The sequence below is a fragment of the Dasypus novemcinctus genome, chromosome 19 (genome assembly GCF_030445035.2).
Source record: "Dasypus novemcinctus isolate mDasNov1 chromosome 19, mDasNov1.1.hap2, whole genome shotgun sequence".
Classification (NCBI taxonomy): Eukaryota; Metazoa; Chordata; class Mammalia; order Cingulata; family Dasypodidae; genus Dasypus; species Dasypus novemcinctus.
Window position 1 is genome coordinate 43,397,424 of NC_080691.1, and position 12,141 is coordinate 43,409,564.

A 12,141-nucleotide genomic window follows, 5' to 3' on the forward strand; every position below is an offset into this window, starting at 1 on the left:
ATAATTTGATATGTATCAACTGAGACATCTGTGAACCAAATTCTGGACTTAACCCAATATTACTAATATTAATTTACCTTCTGTTGTTTTTTTAAAACATATTTCTATGGTAAAAAACAAAAAGAGATAAATAGTACAGGACACATGGAAATTGCCAGGACAGAAGAGTGTAGTCTTAAGAAACTGCCAATATTTGGGGCATTTAGACAAGGTTTCTCAAAGGAGACATTTGTCAAATGGCCCCATGGAGGATGAGTGGATATGGATTCATGAAAGAACATCAAACTGTCAATGAAAGAAGAAAGAAAGAGAAGTGTGATGGATGATAAATTGATATGGAAAGAGGGTAAATTTTTAAATTGGTTGTTCTAGGTATCTGGGGTGTGGTGTAGTAGATTATGTTGGAATACTCTACATGGGGTTTGCATTATTTTTGCAACTCTGTTTTAAGTTTGAAATTATTTCAAAATGAAAAGGTAAAATTAATTAAAAATAAGATCTATTAATTTAATAAATGAAGAGCAACTGGCTTGGCTTATATTCATCTTCATACCAAAAGAGTAGGAAAATAAAACCTAAGGCACCAAATTTTAAAAACATATCAAATGGGATACATGAACTGGAACTAGAATTAATATGGATGGATCTCAGAAGAATATTGTTGTTGTAGGAAACCCAACCAAAAAACAAAAACAAAAATAAAAGCCCAATATATATCATATGATTCCATTTATAAATTTCAGAAACTGCAACCAAACAATCAAGACAGCAAGGTGAGTGGTGGATTCCTGGGGTGATGTAGTAGGAAAGAATGGAAAGGAGGGTTTATATAGTGCAAGGGTAGAATTCGGGGGTGGAAAAACAAATTCAGTCTTTTGAATACAGTATGTTTTCAATGGGATATAGATATATAAAAATATAGCCAATTATAGATTTTAATATGGGCAGCAGTTTACTATATGTTATTTGTATCTCAGAATGAAGAGCTATAAGGTAAAAAACTGAAAAAAAAATCATAGGTTAGACCAAAAGTGCAGGGAGACATATTGAGGACTGATGAGATGATGACATAGTTCAGGGAAATCCTGAATTAGAGAAAGGACTGAAGTTGGAGCTTCAGTTTCCTGGGTTGGAAAGCAGGTCTCAGGTGAGCACAGCTGACCAGGCCACCACCAGAGCTTTAGCTTCCTGTGAGATTCTGAGTTCCAGGCTGGTGGAGAATGCAGTCACCCCTCGGGCTGAAGTGTGGTTTGCTGGCCTGGCGGGGGAGCAGCCGCGGCAGGCCAAGCCACTGCCCCCATAATAAGGTGGCTGGTCGGACTCACCGCCACCCCTGAAGGGAGCTCGGCATGGGCGCAGAGTGCCCTCGGGTCTCCCCTTCTCGGCAGCCATGCTTCCGCGGCCGCCCCTCCTCCCGGATGGTGCCACACGATGCCTGTGGGGCGCACCCTTCTTCTTCTTTCTCCCTGCGCAGGCGCAGGGCGGAAAATTCCAGTCTGCCCTTTTCCCCTCCCCCAACAGCAGCAACAGCCAGGCGTGGGTGGAAAAATCCAGTCTGCCCTTTTCCCTCCCCCCGACAGCAACAACAGCCAGGTGTGGGCGGGAAACTCAAGTCTGCCCTCTACCCCAGCAACAGCAGCCACCAATCACTAAGCCCTGCCACTTCCCCCAGCAACAGCAACAGCCAATCCCTAATCACCACCCCTCCCCCGTCCAGTACCTCCCACTGACCTTTCGCCGGCAACCAATCAGAACAGGGCGTGGCTTCGACCAATCAGCCTTCCCCAGCCCCTATAAAACTGTTGCCTCTCCCTCAATAAAGTGGACTTGCGTGTTTACCTTGTCTCCGCGGTAGTTCTTCTGCCGTGCGCCCTCCAGTCCTGAGAGCCCCCGACAAGGGCCTGGCCTCCCTTGTCCCCAGTTCATCGCCTGCTTTTCCGGGCGACCCCCTCGTCGCCGGCTTCGCCGGGTGACCCCGTCAGCTGAACCGCGCAACCCCTGTGAGACCGACCCCTCGTCTGCTGCCAGACCGACCCCTCATCCCAAGCGGGACCGATCCCTCGTCCCAAGCGGGACCGACCCCTCGTCCTGAGCTGGACCGACCTCTCGTCTGCAGCCAGACCCCACCTCTACCGACCGAGCAAACCGTCGCAGGAGAAGGACTCTGTTTCCTTAAACTCTTTTCCCCTGGGATGGCTGCTGGGAGTGATTTGAGGACAGGGGAGAGGAGGAGGCTTCACTCCCCAGCAGGGGCCTGTGGAGGAGCCTGGGCCCAGGGCAGCAGCAGAAAGGCAGAAGCCCCTGAGCAGGCATGTGTGGGGATGACTGTCCTCCTGGCAGATGGGACGGGAATTCTAATCTCACTTCCCCACAGGCCTGGAGCACTGTGTAAACATTGGTGGTGTTGTTGAAGCACTCACAGTGGTAAGCAGCCTCGTCCTCAGGCTGGAGCCCCGTGATGGTCAGGGAGGCTGAGGTGCCAGACCTGGAGGCTGAGAAACAATCAGGGACCCCCAAGGATTGATTGCTGTCTTGATAGATGGGGAGCCTGAGGGCCATTCCTGGGAGCTGTTGGTACCAGTGCACATAAAACTTCCAACAGTGGTGATGCTTCCAGAGCAGGAGATGGTGACACAATCACCCAGACTCCCTGACACTGAGGGTGGCTGAGTCAGCACTGAATGGGCCCAGGGCCCTGGAAGTGGGGAAGACACAGGGTTATAGACCCAGGTTATGATTCTGGTTTATAGACACAAGAGGAGAAAGCAAGCCCCCATTTGGCTACTGTTGTCCCTTCCCCTGGCCCCACATCCAGCCACCTGTGCAGTGAAGTAGGAAGGTCAGGAGGAGAGGACACAGGGCCATGGTGGAGAGTTTCCCTGAGTCCTGCATCTGAGGCCCCACAGCTAAGGAGGAGATTCCTTGGTAATTTTCCCAGGGCCTCTTCATACTCTGAGAGAATTGAGGGACTTTCCCGCCAATGAGATCCCCCAGCTTTTTGATCCCCAAACTGGGCCCTGGTTTGGCCCCTGTGTGTGAAGAAAAAAGGAATGTGGGTTGGGGAAGGACTTTGTGGGTCCCAGGAGTGGAGGAGGTCTCAGTTGAGGCCCTGTGAGCCCTGTCAAAAGGCACCAGGTAGTGCAGGTGGCTGCTTCAGGCTCTGGTCAGGACCAAGGTCTAGGAACAGACCCTGAGTGCCCCCTGGTGTCCAGGCCCAATATAGCCACATGTGACAGGGAGACCTTCTGAGAAGAACACAGCACTAGGAGACAGGGATCCTTCTCTCTAGGTCAGTGAGGATCTGTATAAGCAGGCCCTTGTCCATTCCCAGGGGGTTGGCAGTGTGAATCTTTGTGTGTCAATATTCCACATAATTGGAAACAGCAGGCTTCCTTATACTTGGACCAAGAAATTCACTGCCAGGAACCTCTTCTCCAGGCACAGGGACCTAGGCTGCAGCAGCCCTGTGAAATGTCAGCCATGCGGCATTTTATTTCATATTGAAAGGGGCCAACAAGCTGAGCAAACAATGATGAGATGATTGAAAACTGTACACTGTTCAACCACTACCTGCTGCCAGGGGCCCAGGAAAGGGGGTAGTTGTTGGGATCATTTAGTCTAAGCAAGGTCTTGAAATATATTATATATATTTGATTTCTACTTAAGAATGCATATCTGTGAAATTTAAAAATGAAGAATGTAATGTGGTCTTATCTGAAGTGTCATCTAATATATTCTTTCAAAAATATCAAACTTCAGCCAAAACGTAATTTATCCTTTTTTTTTCTCACAGAACAATAAACATCTTTATTACATGAGCTAGGATGGGAGGGAAAAATTATTTGCCTTTCTGGGCCTTGATTTTCCTCTGATAGAACTCCAGCTCCTTGCCCTCTAGCACATAACCATCTGCTCGGCCACGCTGGCCTGGCCTTGAAGCAATGCATGCCAGAAGCTTCCCTGCTGGAACTGCTCCTCCAGAAGACTGCTGATCTTGGCATTCTTTTTCCTTTCATCATATTTCTTCTGAATTTTCTTTGATCGTTTTTTTGTTTAAAATCTCTTCCTCCTCAGGAGTCAGCTTGGCCCCCTTCTTGCGACCTAGGGGCAGAGCATAGTGGGACTCGCACCACTGCCGGTAAGGTGTGCTGTCAATACAGTTTTTCACCAGAGTCTTGGTGCAGAACAGCTCATTATTAGATGCATTGTATACAACATCGATGATCCTTGTTTTGCGAGTACTGCACTCAGAACCCCAGGAGAAGTTCACCACGTCCAGTCTCAGGGCTCGGTACTTCTTACTGCCTCCTTGGACATGAACTGTGCGTATGTGGCGGGGGCCAAGCTTAGTGTTGGCAGCCGGGCGTCCTAGCTCATCCTCTTGCTTCTTGTGGTAGGGCTTTCTCTTGCCTCCGGTCTTGCCACGCTTGTGTCAGTCGTCCTGGGAGATGCCCATCACACAGCGCTGGCTGATATATAATTTATTCTAACCAAAAGAATTAACAAGTGTTTGTCTATGATGAGATCTTTTCTTAAGGGGTCCACACCATTCTTTTAATGATTATCCTTTGTGGAGTCATGTGGGGAGGAGAAAAGCAGTATTATCTGTGTGACATCACTATGGAGTTGACTGTCACATGAGGGCACATTGAGATTTTTAAATGCACTCATTTATTTAAATGGATTAGTGATAGCTAAACTAGTCATATGAATACAATTTGTATATGTGATTGAATTAAAGAAAAAAAGAAAGTATAAGGTATAATTTAATTTCTCATTTTAAGCCTGACATTATATGAATTTTCTGTTTTCTAAACCATATTCTGTCTTTCTTTTTTAAAATACAAGCATTTATAAACATCTTTTTTATTAAACACACAGATTTTATGAATTTGAAATTATCTTTAGAAAGAATTCATTACAGACATACTTTGTCTCATGTTTTGATTTTTAATTTTTATTTGATAACTTCTTATAATGCAGAAATTTTGCTAGTGAAATTTAGTTTCCATTTCCTCCCCTTTTAATGGTCAGACATTTACCCAGGCTGAGTAGTCTCTCTTAGAGAGGGCAAGGCTGCCCTGGTCCCCTCCCAGGCCATGGTTCTCTCCCTGCTGGGACTTCCCTCAGCTCTCAGGCTGTGGGCAGAAAGGGGAGCAGCTCCATGGCTGACTCTCAGGGCAGGTCTCATCCTGGGACAGGACAAAGGGGCCTGGGCAGTCACAGATCTGTCTCCATTTGGCAAATAGCTATGGAGCTCCTCCTTGCCCTGGGCATGGATCTTGGCTTTGGGAATGCCAGGATGAGCTAGACAGGCCCCGTCCCTGCCTTCTGGAGTTGCCCCCAAGAGGAAGACTTAGGATAGGGTGGACAGGATTCTCCCTTCCTCACATTCACCCTTTGAGCCAGGGAGAGCTGAGGGTCCTCTGCTGTGCTCATGTGTCTGAGAGGGTGGGGGATCCTGAGTCATAGGGGAGAGAGGAACCTGAGACTGTCATGAGAGCGGAGGGGATAAGGGCATGATTGAAGACACCTGGAGTTTAAGTGGAAATGAAAATAATTCCATAATATGGATACAGACAGAGTAGCACTGAGATTGAGGAGGATATCGAGGAGAAGGGGGCACCTAAGAACCCAGGGCTTAGTGCCCACCAAGGAGGAGGGGCTTTGTAGGTCCTAAGGGCTCCAGGGGAAATGGTCTTGGGAGGGTCAGGTAAAAATGGTTACTGACTGGAAAGTGCTCTTCCTCCCCTCTTGGACCAAGGCACCCCATATCCTGCTAATCCATACAATTTGGACCATGGATAAGTTTATTTGTGAAGTGGCTCATGGAATGACTCCAAAGAAATTACGGAATTTTCTGTAATTGGGCTCTCTGTGATAACAGGGTGTGAGCTCAGTGACTTTATGCCCCAAAATGCTGAGATTCATGCAACATCATCTCAACTAAACAAAAGAGGGCAAAGAAAGAGGGTCCAGGGGTTAAACAAGGGAACATGAACAGGTGGTGAGTCTGGGTGCCCTGTCATTTACATGGAGGATTTTACCTTACCAGAAACTCAGCAACTGCTCTACCAAATAATCTGTGAATGAGAGAAACCCAGGTTTCCTAAAGGTTGCAGAGCTCTGTCAATGATCAACAAAGTTTGGTCATCGACTGGGAAAAACAGAATGCCAAATGCCACATTCTGGACTTCTGCTCTCCAAAACATAGTCCTGTGTGGGCACTGCCTTTGTTTCCAGGGATAAAGTGATGGTGTTTGCAATAGAAACCATTTAAAAAAAGAATTATTTTCACTGATCCACAAAGATAATTGAATGAGTCATGATCATCAAGCCTCTGGCTTAGTAGCAAGAACCTTCTCTCCTGTGTCCTAGGCTCTTTTACTTTCTTGCTTCACTCCCTAATATATCCTCTGCTTCCCTAATTAATTTCCAGCACATACTTATATTCTTTGTTGTGATGAAGCCAATAAGCTAGGCCCCAACTCCAATAACAATACAGGTCTAGTGCTTGACATTCCACATTTTCCATGCAGGTTTCTCCAAAGCAAAAATATGAATCCTGCCAGGACCTTCCTTTGAGAGGTGAATCTTGGAGAAAGACTGGAGCAGTAAGGAGGGTTCTATCTCATTTCCTCTTGAGTCTTGAGCACTGTGAAAGCCTTAGTGACTTCATGGTTTAGTTTACAATAATATGCAGCCTTATCCTCAGGCTGGAGCCAAGAGATGAGCAAAAGCCCTGCATTGACAGAGGTGTCTTTGGCTCCAGAGAAGGGGCTGTGGACCCTGGAGACCTGGTGCTTGTCAGAGTCTGACTTGAATGTTAGAAAATACCAGGAAAGGCTCCCTGGGTTCTGGTACCAGAAAACTGCTGTCACCTACACTGAAGGCATCACTCAGGGTGCTGGTGAGTCTGGTGGGTGTTATCTGGGGTGCAGAGAGGGAGGGCAGGTGAGTAGGACAGGCTTGGTGAGGCACCCTGCAGACAGATATGCAAGGGCGATGGGGCATGGACCAGGGTGAGCCCCCAGGACATTGGAGTCACTGGACTGACTTTGTTCAAGGGGCTGTCCCAAGGTCCGTGACCTGTAACCACCTGTGCAGTGGGAGAGGAGCAGAAGGAGGAGAAGAGTCTGGGTCATGGTGGATGTATCCCTTGAGGCCCTGAGCTGGGACTGGGATGGCCCAGGCCTCTCTTACTTCTCCACTGCCCTGAAAGAGGAGGGGCTATTCATACACATTTGTTTCCTCTACTCCTGCTCTCTCCTCCATCTTGAACACAAGTTAAAGCCTGTGTTTCTTTCTTTATACCATAGGCTTTGGTGGGTGACATTCAGAGTTTCAACCCTGGGACCTTAACTGACTTGTGAGCAAGGGACTCTACCCAGCCCAGAGAGAACATGGCTGCTGAGTCCCCTAGAGGAAACAAAGACCCCCACACCCCAGCCCTGAGAGTTTGGAGGATGACACAGGAATGACCACCACTGTGCTTCCTGGGAAGACCCACAGTGCCCCTTGCTGCTCAATGCTCAAACTCCAGTTCTCAGTGGAAATAAAATTAAGTTCTTAGGCCAGAGAGCCAGGTCAATGTTACTCCACAAATATCCATGGGTCACTTAGGTAAATTGATATTAATAAACAGTATTTTTCAAGAAGGAATTCCAAGACTACTAGGGGACAGAGATGAGGAACTTCTGACTACCACATAGTGTGGCAGAGCCTGTGATGAGAAGACAGTGTAGAACAGGCTGGGAAGAGAGACCAGAGCAGCTCATTCAACAGGGGTCACACACAGGAGGTGACTGGGGATCAAAACCAAGTTCTAATACCTGATAACATGGACTTTTAACCCAGTGATTATTAATCAGAGATGATTTTGTGCAACAGTGGATATTTGACAATGCTGAGTTTATGTTTGTTGTCACCTTGGGGGTGTTCCTAGCATCTGGTGGGTAGAAGCCTGGATGCTGCTAAACATCCTCCATACTCAGCACAGACCCCAACCACAAAATGTCAATGCCAAGTCTTTTCAAGCTAACTATGATCTGAGAATTCTTCCCAAATGTACTGGGAGAGGAGCTGTCAAGATGTGGAGGGGAAATTCATATTTTGCAAAGAAAGTAAAGGAAGTTGTGAACAGAATGGAGCCCAGGGAGCAGCAGGCAGAGGGAGCTAGGCTGGAAGTCAGGGCTTGGGGTTCCACCTGGGGGACCCACCAGACCCTCTCAGGGGTAGGCTCCTCACATGGCTCCTACCCTGACCCTGGGACATCACTAGGTGAGAAGGCTGTTCCCAAGACCTCTCTGCACAGCACAACTGATGCCTTCTCCACTGTGCCCATGGTCCAGTGAGAGGTGAGTATAGGAGGTCCCTTTAGTCCCCGAACTCCCTCAACTGCCCCTTCCTGACAATGAAATGAACTCAGGGGTCAATCCAGGGAGCCAGTAGGGATGGTAGGACAGCCTGTTCCTGTCCATGCTGTGTCCCCAGACCAGTGACTGAAACTCTGTTTCCCTCATCTCTGTTCTCAGTACTGCAGGGTGATGTGGTACTTTATGTCCTTCATACAGATGTGAACACACACACTCAGAGAAATGAAGGATGATGACTGTGATGCAGGGCTAGTGTCTGAAAGATCAGGTTTTCCATCCAGGATTTTGCAAAGCAAAAATGCAATTTCTTCTGGGCCCCTATATAGATGGGTGAGACTTGGGAGTGTGGGTGGTGGGTGGGGAAGAATAGGAGTCAGTGAGGAGCAGGGAGAGAAGTTTCCTTGAGCATCTGGTCCTAGAATAGCATGTGTCAAGTGGTGATAATGATCACAACAGTAAGTCAGGTCACATACTGTACTCATTTCAAATCTTCATCCTCATTTCCTCTGAGAGTCCACACAATATCAGATTATGCCTTTTACTAGCAACTGGGTGTGATATGCTGCCCAGAGTTGCTTTTCTAAGGTGCCTACCTTACATTTGACCCCTTTCCACTATTGTGAGAATGTTTCCTTTGCCATAAATCTCACCCAAATACAATATTGGTGCTGGCCACATCCAAATCACAGGGTAAGTCAGGATCCACTCCACCTCCCTTGGTAAATGATCCCCTTTCACTTCTTAAAAGCAGCTGGCTGGGGGTTCCTCCTATTCCCATGCACAATTTGCCTTGATTCACACATAGGCATAGACAAATCATTAGAGGTTAGGACACAATGTCAGGCTATGTAAATAACACTGTGACAACATTTGAAAGGTCCATGGTACATCTGACCATATCCAGACATTACTGGCTGCTGTGGGAGTCTGCAACTAAAACACATTCTCCCTCCTCTATCCAACAACTTCCAGCTGCTGCAGGATTCTGATACTGCAATATACTGAACTTTCTCTTAATTTTCACATACTTCTTAAATATTTCCAATGCAATGCATAACACATCATACAAACTTACCGTGCTTCTGCCTTCTAAACCCTGACAGTGATGTTGTTAATTACCAGGTATTTTACTTCAGCAAAGAAAAACTACTTCATTTTATGATCTTCTATTTTGATATGCAGATTGAGGTGACCTCTGCACCCTTACAAAACACATTCCTTACTTAATGCTACCTTCTACAATACCTTCTACAACTTTCTATATTCATGCAAGCCTTGTCTTACATATTTCCACTCTGATTTTATGACTCAGGTGTAACCCCCTAAATTCCTTTCCCTGAATCTTCTGCAATTTATTTATCCTCTTTGGAACAAATAAACAAATACAAAGATTTGAGACATACCAACAAACTAATTTGCCAACTCTCCATCGTTCTATATCTCTGATTTTCACTGCTTTCAATATCTTTTCTGGAAAGTGTTGCCTGTAATATGCAAGATCATTTTTGGAAACACTAAGTTTCCTGGGTATAACAGGTCAGATATATTCTTCCTCCTCACTACTGGAAGAGTCTGAGTCAGAAATTGGATTCCATTTCTGGGGATCCCGCTGTTTCTATTCTGTCACCTGTGAATCTGTGCTTTAGTAAACTTTCTCCCCTTTAGGCATGCATAACAGCCCACAAAAAGCCTGCACTTTGCTTTTGTGTCTCCTCCAACTTCTTTGTGATACTTTCTTTCTGACTAGTCAAAGCTCTCTCTGAGCACTTCTTTTCCCTGACATGCATGGGATTCAGCTTTCCATTATTTTATTGGAGCACTTTCCCAAGGTGACTAACCATGTACAAGCAGTAGCTGCAGCCAAAGCCCAATGCTCTTTCTTTTACATGAACACATCTTCTATATTACTTTTTATTTTATTTTTAATTGCATTTTTGAAGGTACATAGGCCACAAGAAATGTTACATTAAAAAATTTAAGGAGTGTTTGGGGGATAACCAGCAAGATGATAGCAGAGGAAGGAGCTCCTACACTCAGCTCCTGCTACAGGGCAGTTAGCAAACAACCAGAGCTCTCTGGAGCTAGATGAAGCACTTGTTTGGGGGTTCCAGGAGAACAGAAGAGCGTCCTGCAATGTATTGAAGGAATGGAAGGAGGAGACTGCCCATCTGCAGAGAAGACTCATGATTAGATGCTCCAAGCTGTGGAGGTCAGTGCCCATCCTCCACTGGAGGCACAAGCAGCCTCGGGAACTGTTCTGCGGCTGGAATCAAAAGCTCCACTTCCCCAAGATGGGGTAGGAAGAGGCTGTTGGGCACCAATTTCAGCTACCGATGAGGAAATTCAGTGGGCTATAGTATGATCCTGAGAACAGTTAAAACTTAAGCCTGTCCAAGTCAGAAAGAACTCCGTGCCTGGCATGAGGGGAAGTGGGGTGGACTAAAAATTCCAGTACTACTGGAGACCAGCTTCTTTCCTTCCAGATCATATTGCAGGTCTAGCCTAGGCCCCAGTTCCACCTCCAGCAGGAAGGAAGCTGCAGGGTCCTGCACCAGCCTCTCTGGATAATTACCAGCCAAGTCACGGAGGCTGGTGATTATCCTATTCTGGCGGCATGAGCCTTCCCAGGGGCTGTTCTGTGATGGGAATTGGAAGGTCCATTTCCCAGAAACCGGGGAGAATGAGATGATTGGCTGCCAATTTCGGCTACTGATTGGTAGACTTGGCTGGCTAAGATTTAACCCTGGGAAATGGAGGATGTGAACCTGCCCAAGTCAGAAAGAGGCCAGTAGTCACCATTCTGACTCTGCCCCCAGCCTGAGGGGAAGCTGGGCTGACTGAAACTCTAAGAGTCCACAGGAACCATTTTCCTTCATGCAGATCAGCCTGCAGCCTGCCTAGGCTTCACCCCACCTCTGGTGGGGAAGAGGCTGAGAGGCCTTCCACCAGTGTATAAAGGTAACTGCAGATAACTTTGGCTGCCATAGACTGAAAATCAGAAGTCTACCAGGGCAACTGCAGTCATCTGGGACCTACACTGAATAGATTGCTGCCCACACCTGAAGCTCCATCGCTGCGCCAGGCAGGAGAGAAAGGGATGTGAAGTTTAATCAGTCTCTCTGGGCAACTATAGTCTAGGCCTCCATGTGGATTATTCCACATAGCTGTGACACTGTCCCTACCCCTGGCAGAGGAGAAAGCTGGAAGAAGCTTCATTGGCCCCTGGTGCAATGAGGGCAGCTTGAGCCTCCACAGCTTAAGCATTAACTACATGCTTGGCTCCTACTGAGCAATCAGCAAGGGAGAAAGGGCAGGAAGCCCTAAACTAAAGAGAAAACTTGCACTTAGAATAAATACTCTAGTAAGCCAGATACAAAGACACCAACAAAAAATTACAGTCAACACCAAGAAACAGGAAGCTATAATCCAGTTAAAGGAAAAGATAAGCCTCCAGATGACATAAAGGAGTTGAGACAACTAAACATAGATGTTCAAACAAATCTCCTTAATAAATTCGATGAGATGGCTAAAGAGATTAAGGATATTAAGAAGGAATTGGATGGGCACAAAGAAGAATTTGAAAGCATACATAGAAAAATAAAAGATCATATGGGAATGAAAGGTACAATCAATGAAATTAAAACATTGGAATCATATAATAGCAGATTTGAGGAGGCAGAAGAAAGGATTGGTGGGCTTGAAGAAATGGCCTCTGAAAGTGAACATACAAAAGAACAGATGAAGAAAAGAATGGAAAAAATTGAAG

At 46.5% G+C, this 12,141-nt stretch overlaps 1 pseudogene; it reads right to left on the reverse strand.

Annotated features, from left to right (window-relative positions):
* Positions 1 to 3,783: 3,783 nt before the first annotated feature.
* On the reverse strand, positions 3,784 to 4,456 carry LOC131274525 (small ribosomal subunit protein eS8 pseudogene; annotated as a pseudogene).
* Between the last annotated feature and the right edge of the window lie 7,685 nt (positions 4,457 to 12,141).